Source organism: Triticum dicoccoides, chromosome 5B (assembly GCF_002162155.2).
Source record: "Triticum dicoccoides isolate Atlit2015 ecotype Zavitan chromosome 5B, WEW_v2.0, whole genome shotgun sequence".
Taxonomy (NCBI): domain Eukaryota; kingdom Viridiplantae; phylum Streptophyta; class Magnoliopsida; order Poales; family Poaceae; genus Triticum; species Triticum dicoccoides.
In genome coordinates, this window is record NC_041389.1 from 282,701,038 (window position 1) to 282,712,744 (window position 11,707).

Here is an 11,707-nt window from a genome sequence, read left to right on the forward strand (position 1 = left end):
GACGATGACCTCTCGAGTCATCACGCATAACCTCCACGTCAATTCGGAACTCGCCGAACAGATGGATCTGATGGAGCTCTCCTCTCTTAATGAGCTCTTGGATCGCATCGCCGCTCTGGGAGTCGCCACAGACTATGACCAGGTTGGGCTTAAACCCGACCAAAGGGACATTAAATCCCCGCCGGTCACCCACGAGATAGCGGTAGTGGAGGAGCCACATACGGATTACCTCTCTATCTTTAGGACGAGTTTTGTCCAGATCACCGAGCTCCCTGAGCCGGAAACCCGCTCAAGGGAAGACATGAACCAGACCCCGGACTTAGAATCGGATATTGGGCCGGAGAAATCGGGAAGCATGCCGGATCCCGAGCTGTCAAGCCCGGAAGCTTCCTTGCCCCAGGGCGTTAGGTCGGATCAGAATCAAGATTTAGCTACACCCACCGGCCCGTACTTAAACCCTCTCTCCCATATCAGACAAGAGCCCCAAGAGACAGTACATCGCTACTGGGCCAGATTCCTTCTTGTGCTAAACAAGGTCGAGGACTGTTGTGAGGAGGACGCGGTCTCACTTTTCTGCAAAAACTGCACGAACAAAGGAATCCTCAATGCTATAAGTCGCCATGAAATAGCACACTTCATAGACTTGGCAACCATAGTACAGAAGTACTGTGCGATGGAAAGCGGCTGGAAAACCCAAACGGAATTTTGGGATAGTCCGGCTCTCACTAAAACCTTTGTCGGAGCTAAACAGACGAACTCTAGAAAGTCGGCCGATCCAACCAACAAGAAACCAAAGCCCACCCCAGGGCATGGAACCGTATTGGAAGAATGGCTCAACAGGCCATGTAAACTCCACAGCACGCCGGACACTACACCAACACATAGCCTTAGAGCATGTTGGATACTCCGGCAGGTAGCAAAAAGTGGCGAGGATCTTCTTGTAAGCCATAAAGCAGAATGACGTCCCGCCAAAGAAAACAATACGGTACTAACAGTCTTCGAGACTTTCGCCTCAAACAATATGCGCAAGAGAGCTCATTGAAGGTCCACTAAAATCTGCCATGTGGAAAAAATAAATCCGTGGAACGACACTGCTATAACTTTCAATGCCAGTGATGAACCTCAATTCCAGACCATCCGGGCACCAGCCGCTTTGGTCCTTAGCCCAATCGTAGATGGCTTTCGGCTCACTAAAGTACTCATGGATGGCGGAAGCGGATTAAACTTGATCTACGAAGAAATACTCAGCAAGATGGAAATCGATAAAAGCCGCATTGAGCAAAGCGGCACAACCTTCAGGGGAATCATCCCCAGTCGGAAGCACGGTGCGCAGGAAAAATCACACTCGATGTGGGTATTAGACACTCCAGAGAACTATAGGTCCGAAGAAATCACATTCAAGTGGCTCCTTTCAGTAGCGGATACCACGCCCTTCTAGGGCGGGACGTGTTTACAAGCTTTCAAGCTATACCCCATTACGGGTACATGAAGCTTAAAATGCCCGGACCCAATGGAATCATCACTCTAGCCAGTGATCCGGACGTCGCACTTCGCGCCGAAAACAAAACCGCAGTACTAGCCCTGGAAGCATTATAAGAAGCCCTAGCAGTCGAAGAACTAACAATGCTGCGCACCACCGTGGACAGGGAGGACGTGATACTTGACAAGCAGCCCAAGTCCACCTCATTCAAACCCGCAGACGAAATAGTCAAATTCCAGGTCCATCCAACGGACCCCACGAAGACAGCTTCCATCGGGACACAGTTGAGCCCCACAATGGACGCTGCACTGCGAGACTTCCTGCGTGAGAATTGGGACATTTTCGCCTGGCACCCTTCGGACATGCCGGGCATCCCACGCAGACTGGCCGAACACAGCCTCAATATACTAAAAGGATACAAGCCTGTCAAGCAGACTCTAAGGCGCTTTTCAGAGCCCAAACGACAAGCCATGGGGGAAGAGCTAGCCAAACTACTCGAGGCCGGATTCATCAGAGATATCAAGCATCCGGATTGGCTGGCAAATCTGGTAATGGTCCCAAAGAAGGACAAATCTTGGCGCCTATGCGTCGACTTTAAAGACCTCAATAAGGCTTGCCCCAAGGATCCCTTCCCCCTCCCTCGCATTGACCAAATCATCGACACCACAGCAGGATACAACTTGCTGTGTTTCCTCGACACATACTCTGGATACCATCAAATAAAGATGGCAGAGTCCGACCAAGCTGCAACGGCTTTCATAACACCATATGGTTCTTTCTGCTTCAATACTATGCCTTTCGGGCTTAAAAATGCCGGCGCAACCTATCAACGCATGATTCAGACACGCCTGAAAAAGAAAATCGGCAAGACAGTGGAGGCATACGTGGATGACGTGGTCATAAAAACAAGACACATCGAAACCCTAATAGACGACTTGAGGCTTACTTTCGATAACTTCCAAACATACGACATCAAGCTGAACCTGGAAAAATGTGTTTTTGGCGTCCCCTCTAGGAAACTGCTCGGCTTCATTGTTTCCAATAGAGGAATTGAAGCGAATCCGGCAAAACTCCGAGCTCTGTTGCAGTTGGCTATACCAACAGACCTCAAGCACATCTAGAAACTAGCTGGTTGCGTGGCTGCCTTAAGCCGCTTTATCTCCAGGTTAGGAGCAAAGGCATTACCTCTTTACCGCCTTCTTCAGCGCACCGAACACTTCGTATGGACGGATGCAGCCGCGGCCAGACTGGAAGAAATAAAGACCTTATTGGCCAGTAATCTAGTCCTAACAGCGCCAAATATTGGCGAACCTATGCTGCTGTACATAGCTGCAACACATCAAGTTGTAAGCGCAGTGCTCGTCGCCGAACGAGAGGTTTACAGATACAAATTCCCGCTCTAGAAGCCGGTATATTACATATCCACGGTTCTCACCCCATGCAAATCCCAATACCCACACTATCAAAAAATAGCATACGTGCTCTTCATGGCATCCCGGAAGCTACACCACTACTTTCAAGAGTGTTCGATTACGGTGGCCTCTGAAGTACCACTCAACGACATAATAAATAACCGCGATGCTACAGTCCAGATTGCTAAATGGGCCATCAAGCTCCTTCGGTTCGACATAACATACAAGCCACGGCGGGCCATCAAGTCGCAAGTACTGGCTGACTTCGTCGCCGAATGGACAGAAGCCGAACTCCCTAAAGAGTACTGCGCGTACTCTAACTGGATCATGCACTTCGACGGCTCTAAAATGCTGGCCGGACTAGGAGCAGGTGTAGTCCTGACGTCTCCCACCGGAGACATGGTCCAGTACGTACTCCAAATATTATACACAGACTCCAATAATGCAGCCGAATACGAGGCTCTGTTGCACGGTCTTCGGATGGCAGTCTCTATGGGCATTCAACGCCTAGAAGTGCGCGGGGATTCAAACCTCGCAATATCACAAATAAACGGAGACTTCGATGCCAAGGATCCGAAAATGGCGGCCTACCGTAATGCTGTTCTCAAAATGTCAGCTCGGTTCGAGGGGCTCGAATTCCACCATGTGGCTCGAGAAAACAATCAAGCAGCGGATATTCTCGCCCGCATCGGAACTAAATGCGACCCTGTCCCACCTAACATATTCCTGGAATGGCTGTTCAAGCCATCCGTGGTATGGGAAGGGGAGTCCGGAAATACTAGCACAGATCCGAACACACCCCCAGATTCCGAACCATCAGACATAACCGGAGGCTCCACCACCGAAAAAACACCTTCGGCCTACGAAATCATGGCTGTAATCGCCTCGTGAACTAAGCCTTTCTTGGCCTACCTAAATAGGCAGGAGCTCCCTGAAGACCAAAATGAAGCACGTTGCATCGTGCGACATTCTAAAGCTTACAAAGTCCATGAAGGGGATCTTTATAAGAAAAGTACAACTGGAGTGCTCCAAAGGTGCATCTCCGAAGAGGAAGGGCGGCAACTCTTGGCTGAAATCCATGCCGGACTGGGCGGGCACCACGCTGCGGCTCGGGCACTAGTCAGCAAGGCCTTCCATACAGGCTTCTATTGGCCGACAGCCCAAGCGGACGCACAGGACCTTGTCCAGCATTGCGTCGGTTGCCATCTCTTTGCCAATCAGAGTCATATGCCCCCTACCGCTCTCCAAAAAATCCCCATAACTTGGCCTTTCGCGGTCTGGGGGCTGGATATGGTCGGACCTCTTAAAGGGGGAAGCCATAAGAAAAAATACTTATTGGTCATGGTGGACAAGGTCACCAAATGGATAGAAGCTAAACCAGTCAAAACGGCCGAATCCAGACCAGTGATAGACTTCATATCCGGGGTTGTACACCGATACGGCGTCCCCCACAGCATCATCACTGATAATGGCTCAAATTTCACAGCCGATGAAGTGAAAACTTGGTGCGGCAAAATGGGCATTAAGCTCGATTACGCTTCCGTCTACCTTCCCCAAACAAACGGCCAGGTCGAACATGCAAATGGTCTCATCATGAGCGGCATCAAACCCAGACTAGTGCGATCCTTGACAGAGTCGGACACACACTGGGTCGAGGAGCTCAACTCCGTACTCTGGGGGCTGTGGACCACGCCGAATTGCACCACCGGATATACACCATTTTTTATGGTATACGGCACGGAAGCAGTACTACCCTGCGACATAATACATGATTCGCCTCGCGTACGCATGTACGAAGAGAAGGAAGCCGAATTAGATCGGCAGGATAACTTGGATGCCCTGGAGGAGGAGCGCGACGTCGCAAAAGCCCGCTCCACATTCTATCAGCAGCAGGCTCGACGGTACCAAAGCAGAGAAGTGCGGGCCAAAACTTATAATATTGGCAAACTCGTTCTATGCCTATCGGAGAAGGACAAGCTCAAACCTAAGTGGGAAGGTCCCTTCGTCATTGATAAAGTTCTCACCGGAGGAGCGTACCACTTATGTAATGCATCCGATAACAAACTCGAGCCAAACCCATGGAACGCGGCGAGACTCCGGAGATTCTACGCCTAGCGCCGAACTCAGTGTTCGTCTCCTTACCCCCTCCTTTTTAATTATGCTCCCTCCCTCTTCCTTTCTCGACCTTTTTTCCTCTCCACACAAAGTATTTAATACAGTACGGACGCCCGGATCACTCCGGCCACACTATGTGTGTAAGCAATACCTGGGGGCTTCCTATACAGAAGCTAAATATAATTACTTTAATGGCTTTTGGCCCATCACATATGCGTTCTTTTTCCATATGTGCCTTTTCTTCACCATTATATGCATCGATATTACTTAAGATGTGGCCATGCTGGGTTGCCTGGCTCTTGTGTTTATGCCATACGTTCCCGTTAATTCAGCTAGGGCATAAGGGGAGCACCTCTGCGATTGTACTGCCGGTTCAGCCGGATGTGTACCTCAGACTGGGTGAAGCCGAAAGCTAGCGTTCTTAAGGGAATATTCGGTCGGTGAACAAAAGATGTTTTTTATTTGTTACAACAAAAATCCCCAGAAGTTTTGTATCCTGCGTCCTTGTTCGCAGTCCGGACATGTGCATCATCGCATGCGTACCTAGGGAAAGGAACCCCTAACGGAACTATTCTCCCTAGAAGATGTTTCTTACTATCCATGTAATATAACATAACTAGTTGGGTACTTGTCTATTCAAGCACTTATGACCCCTACACCTGGTTTCCATGCATACCCCAGTTCTGCATAACTGAGCGGGTATTCGGATACACCCTAGACTGTCGGACCCGGGGGCTGAAGCGAAAAGGTCCGCCATGACAAATGATTTTAATCCGGCTAGGGACTACTGATGTCCATTAAATTACACAGTCACTTGGACTGACTATATTCCTCCTCTATACCATCCAACAGGCTATCTAGCTTACAATCCTGTTGGGAATATTTTGCGGCTAACGCTACCTGGTCATACACCAGACTCATGGGAATTTCTTGCCCATCTGGCCCCGCCGGTCCGACTTCGGCCATATGGTTCGGGTCCAGCTTGGTGTAGCGCGTCTTCACCATAGCCCAGGCTTCTATTGCACCTTGTCGGCAGGCTGACATCTTCCACAATCGGAAGCGCTGCCGTGCTCCTTGAAGCATATCCACAAGCTCCCCCATGCCCTTCGGCAAGAAGCTTGATGGCCACAAGGCCTGAGCAATGCCCTGCATCACCTGCCGAGCTCGCTCGTGCAGTTGTGAGAGGTCCTGCAGTAAATCACCTGCAGACGCGGGCATCTCCTCCTCAGGGCGGCCTGTTAACATACCTACAAGTAAAAATTCTTTCAATATGCTTCCTCATCGAGCTATACTACAGTTCATATAGGCACTTACAATAAATGCCGCGACGAAGCATTTTGTTCTCCTTTACGGAGTCCGCCAGCTGAGCGCGAACATCTTTCAATTTGATGTCCAGCCGGACATTGGCATCTTGAAGATTGTTCTTCTCCTGCCTAACTTGCATAAGAATATGCTCGCCAGCTTTCAGCTGCCTTTGGAGATGCGACTCGTTAACTCCTACAAACTCCGGATTCACCTCGGGAATGTCTGCAGAATTTTCTATTAGACTTATCATAAGAGCTACTTACTAACTGTTACATCTCCGTATAATTGAGACAGATGTTACCAGGCGAGGCCTTCTGGGATTCCTCCAACTTGGCAACTGTGGCCCTCAGCTGGGTCTTACACTCCTCCAGCTACCGAGACAATTGCTCATTCTTATCTATAAGGACCTGTGCATAAATTGATCCTTAAAACAGTTGTTCCAACCATTTCAAGTCTCAGGGGCTACTGCTATACATGCTTATCAAATTTTCTTACCCGTATATCTTTGGTATACTTGTCCGTCGCTCGGGCAAGTCCGCCTTGAGTAGCACGGATGTATGCGTCTCCCGAATTGAAAGCATTAAATGCCTCTTTGGAAAAGATATTGTTGCAAAGTACGGCCCGTCGGCGCCAGTGATTCATGGCGCTCTCCACTTCGGAATTCGTGGCGGAAAGCATATCTGCATCCTTTGTCGGAGGACAATGCGGCATCGGCCCCGCATCCGCCTCCTCTCTTGAAGCCGGTTCTGGAATCCGGCTGGTGGAGGCGTGATCGGTAGGATCTCCGGATATAGTCCGGCTACTCCTCTTTCTGCCAGGACACGAAGGATGTTGTTACATTTCAAATACAATTATTACAGAGCAAGTTTTTACCATACCTCTGTAGCGGCGTTTCAGCCCTAACCGCCTTCCTTTTAAGCCTACCCGATCCGGATGCCCTTTGCCGACAGGTCCCTAGGGGCTTGGCTCCGCGCTCTGACCGTCGTCTCTGCAAAAACACAACACTTCAGGTGTAAAGCATGGCCTTAGAAAGGAGTCCTCTTCGGAGGATAGGGTTTTTGGCTTGGCTTACACGCGATATAGGTAGCAGTTTGGGATAGTCGGCGGTAATAGCCACTGAGGCTCCATTGCAGCTCGCCTGATAAAATGTCCCGTTGACGAGCTCCACGGTAATATCCGGATCCTCTTCGAGTCCTGGATCATAGGCCCTTCCGGGGTCCTCTGGCTGCGGGGAGGGGCTGGATGTCACGCCCAATATGCGACCCTATCCAAAAGGAACTCGAAGGTCCCACCAAGGATAGACCCGCATATTGAAACGCTTTTGCAAGGTGGATATCATTACATTAACATTACATAATAGATGGGGATACATACAAAAGGCATACAATGCCACACGAATACAACATCACAATACATAATAGCATCATCCGACTACGGATGAAACACAAACAGAAACTCAAACGACATCCACCCTACTAGCCCAGGCTGCCGACCTAGAACCTATCCCCTGATCGAAGAAGAAGCAGAAGAAGAACTCCAAAACAAGCAAACATCGCTCTCACGTCATGATCATCGTACAACCTGTACCTGCAACTGTTGTTGTAGTAATCTGTGAGCCACGAGGACTCAGCAATCCCATTACCATGGGTAACAAGACTAGCAAAGCTTAATGGGAAAGGAAGGCGTAAAGTGCTGAGGCTGCAGCAGCGACTAAGCATATATGGTGGCTAACATACGCAAATAAGAGCGAGAAGAGAGCAAGCAGAACGGTCGTGAAGCTAGCAATGATCAAGAAGTGATCCTGAACTCCTACTTACGTCAAACATAACCCAAAATTGTGTTCACTTCCCGGACTCCGCCAAAAAGAGACCATCACGGCTACACACACGGTTGATGCGTTTTAATTCGGATCTGGTGTCAAGTTATCTACAACCAGACATTAACAAATTCCCATCTGCCCATAACCGCGGGCACGGCTTTCGAAAGTTTAAACCCTGCAGGGGTGTCCCAACTTAGCCCATGATAAGCTCTCGCGATCAACGAAGGATATACCTTCTCCCAGGAAGACCCGATCAGACTCGGAATCCCGGTTTACAAGACATTTCGACAATGGTAAAATAAGACCAGCAAAGCCGCCCGGATGTGCCGACAAATCCCGATAGGAGCTGCACATATCTCGTTCTCAGGGCACACCGGATAAGCGAAGCGTACATGAACCGACGTAATCCAAGTTGCCAAGGAATAGTCCCGCACAGTGCTCTAGTTTGGACCAACACTTAGAGGAGCACTGGCCCGGGAGGGGAGGGGGTAAAATAAAGATGACCCTCGAGAGCGCGACTCCCAAGGGAAAAAGGGCTAGGCGAGGCAAATGGTAAAACCAATGTTGGGCCTTGCTGGAGGAGTTTTATTCAAAGCGAACTGTCAAGGGGGTCCCATAAATCACCCAACCGCGTAAGGAACGCAAAATCCGGGAACATAACACCGGTATGACGGAAACTAGGGCGGCAAGAGTGGATCAAAACACCAGGCATAAGGCCGAGCCTTCCACCCTTTACCAAGTATATAGATGCATTAATAATATGAGAGATATTGTGATATCCCAACAAAATCCTGTCCACCATGGAGTAATCTTCAACTTCACCTGCAACTAGCAACGCTATAAGAGGGGCTGAGCGAAGCGGTAACATAGCCAAGAAACGATTTGCTAGGAAGGGTGTCAAAGGTTAGAGGTTCATGGCAATTTGGGGAGGCTTCATAAACAGGTGATAGGAAGCGCAACATAGCGATAGAACGAAACAACTAGCATAGCAATGATAGTAGTGAGATCCAGGGTAACGGTCATCGTGCCTGAAATCCCGCAAGGAAGAAGAACGAGTCCATGAAGAAGATGAAGCCACGAAGATGAACCAAGCATAGACGAACGAATCCTCACGATCGCAACGAAATGGGAACTATCGAGAAGAAGCACACAACATGGTAAACACACAACACATTGACATGACATGATGCTCAAACAAGTATGATGCAAGACAAGGCTACATGAAGCTACTCATGGCAAGAGATGATGCAAACAAGAGCAACACATCAAGGGAAGTTTAAATGAGGTCGGGAACAACATATAACAATTCCGGTAAGTCCTCATATGCAAATTTCGAAGTTGGTCCAGATCTGAATAAACCTTATGTTCAAGTTGTTAAACATCAAGTTAAGATGCACCAAGATGATCTACACGAAATTCTAGTCAAGTTACATATAAAGTTCATTTAGTTCGGAGCTACGGCCTAGAAGATCTAAGCAAAACAAGTTAAACATGGCATTCATGCAAAATGCACCCAAACATCAAGCAAACACCTCAAAACAAGGATGCAACATGATAATATGACACTACATGCAAAATCAAGCAAGTTTCATATAGAGCACACTCAAAACGGAGCAACGGTTCAACACACACACATGAAACAAGATATAACAACAATATGTCTAAAACAGCAACTAGGCATATTGCAAGCATCAAAACAACATGCTAAAGCACCTTAACATGAGAACAAAAGGCTTGGGCATGATGTACAGGTAAAGCATAACAAAACATGAACACTGAGCTATCTCCAGAAATCACTAGAACATGCTCAAACACACATGGCAAGATTGCAAATAATAACAATTCAGACTTTGCAGAAAATAACATCAGGTTGCAATGTTTAGAGCTATCAAACAACATGTTACAGGAACTTATCATGGCAAACAAAGGCATGGAATGAATCTACTAATTGCATAGAACAAAAGTCCCTTACTGACCATGAGCCAAAAAGGATCAGAAAATATGATGGCACCCATGTAAACATGGAAAGTTATATGACAGATTCATACATGGCAGGAACAACGATAAGTAGGCATGTAGATGGGCTTGTGCAATTCACTACAGAGCAAAACATGGCATGGCAAGGCACCCAACAGTAAGAAGACATGTTTATGAAGCTAAGAATGGCAAGAGAAAGTTCATAGGGTGCATGAATCACTAACAACAATCATGGAAACAACTGAACTTAATGTTAACAGGCAGACATCAACATTATTTAGCAACTTTGGAGCAAGATTACAACAAGCTACAACAGGCTATAAATGCAACCAGGGGCATGGATGGATAGAGCATGACATGTAGAACAAAAAATTCTTAGTGAATATCTCCAGATTATGCATAGAATGACTTGTAGCAGCAGGTTTACATAGCATCACAAAATAACAGATTCAACGTAGCAAAACAGCAACAGCAAGTACCCTACTTAACAAGCTCGATTCACTCCAAGCCATTGCATGACAAGATAAGCATAGTATCAGCAAGAAGACATTTTTATGAAACTGACCAAGGCAAGAACAAGTTCATAGCATGCAAGGACCAACTACAACAACCTTGGAAAAATTGAATAACATGTAAACAATTTGTCAGGAAACATTTTGTAGCAAAAGTAGAGCACGAAAATGACATGCTAGACTACTCCATAATTGCAACCAGGGGCAGGAATGGATAGAGCATAACCATATAATGAAAACATCCTTACTGAAGTATCTCAAAATATGCATGGATCTCTCTATAGCATCCAGTTTACATGGCATCAAAATAACAGCAGAACAGGGACTAAAATCAGCAACATCACGAAGCCTAGTTTGCATGCTTGTGATAGTCACCACATTGATCACAAAAATACATGGCATACACCACTGTAAAGATGGCATGGCATAGATCAAAACACATGTAGACATCAACCTCATAGGATGCACACATCAACCATGGCAAAAATGACAAATGAACATGTTCTGTTAACAGACAGCAGACAACATTATATAGCACTCTTGCAACGATGATTCATGCATCAAGACTAGCTCAAATTAACATGATGCAATGGAATGAAATGAAGTACTCGTTGAGTCGAACAATTTGACATATTACACGCACAACACGGAGCAGTATGCATGGAGTTATGATGCGATGAACAGGGCAACATTATGCAAAAATAACAGGGACATAGTCAAATTCGGGGTCAACCTTGGGGATCCAGATCTGGCACGGTTCTCGAGGCGGCGGCGCTAGCTCGCCGGAGAAGTTCGCCGGAGATGGCGAGGAAGGTCCCGGGGCGACCTCCTCCGGCCGGATCTCGCCGGATCCGGCGCGGGGATGGGGGAGGAGGGCGGAGACGGAGGTGGCGGGGCGCGGGAGCGGCCGGATAGAGGTGGGCCGGCGCGGCTCCGCTCAGCGCAGGGCGGCGCTCCCCGGCGGCGCGGGAGCTGGGGCGGCGAAGAGTGCGGGGCCACGAGAGGCGACGACGGCGGAGGATCCCGGCGAGGAGGAGTCGAGGCGGCGGGGCAGGGCGCCGGAGACGGCGGCGGAGCTCGGCGGGGC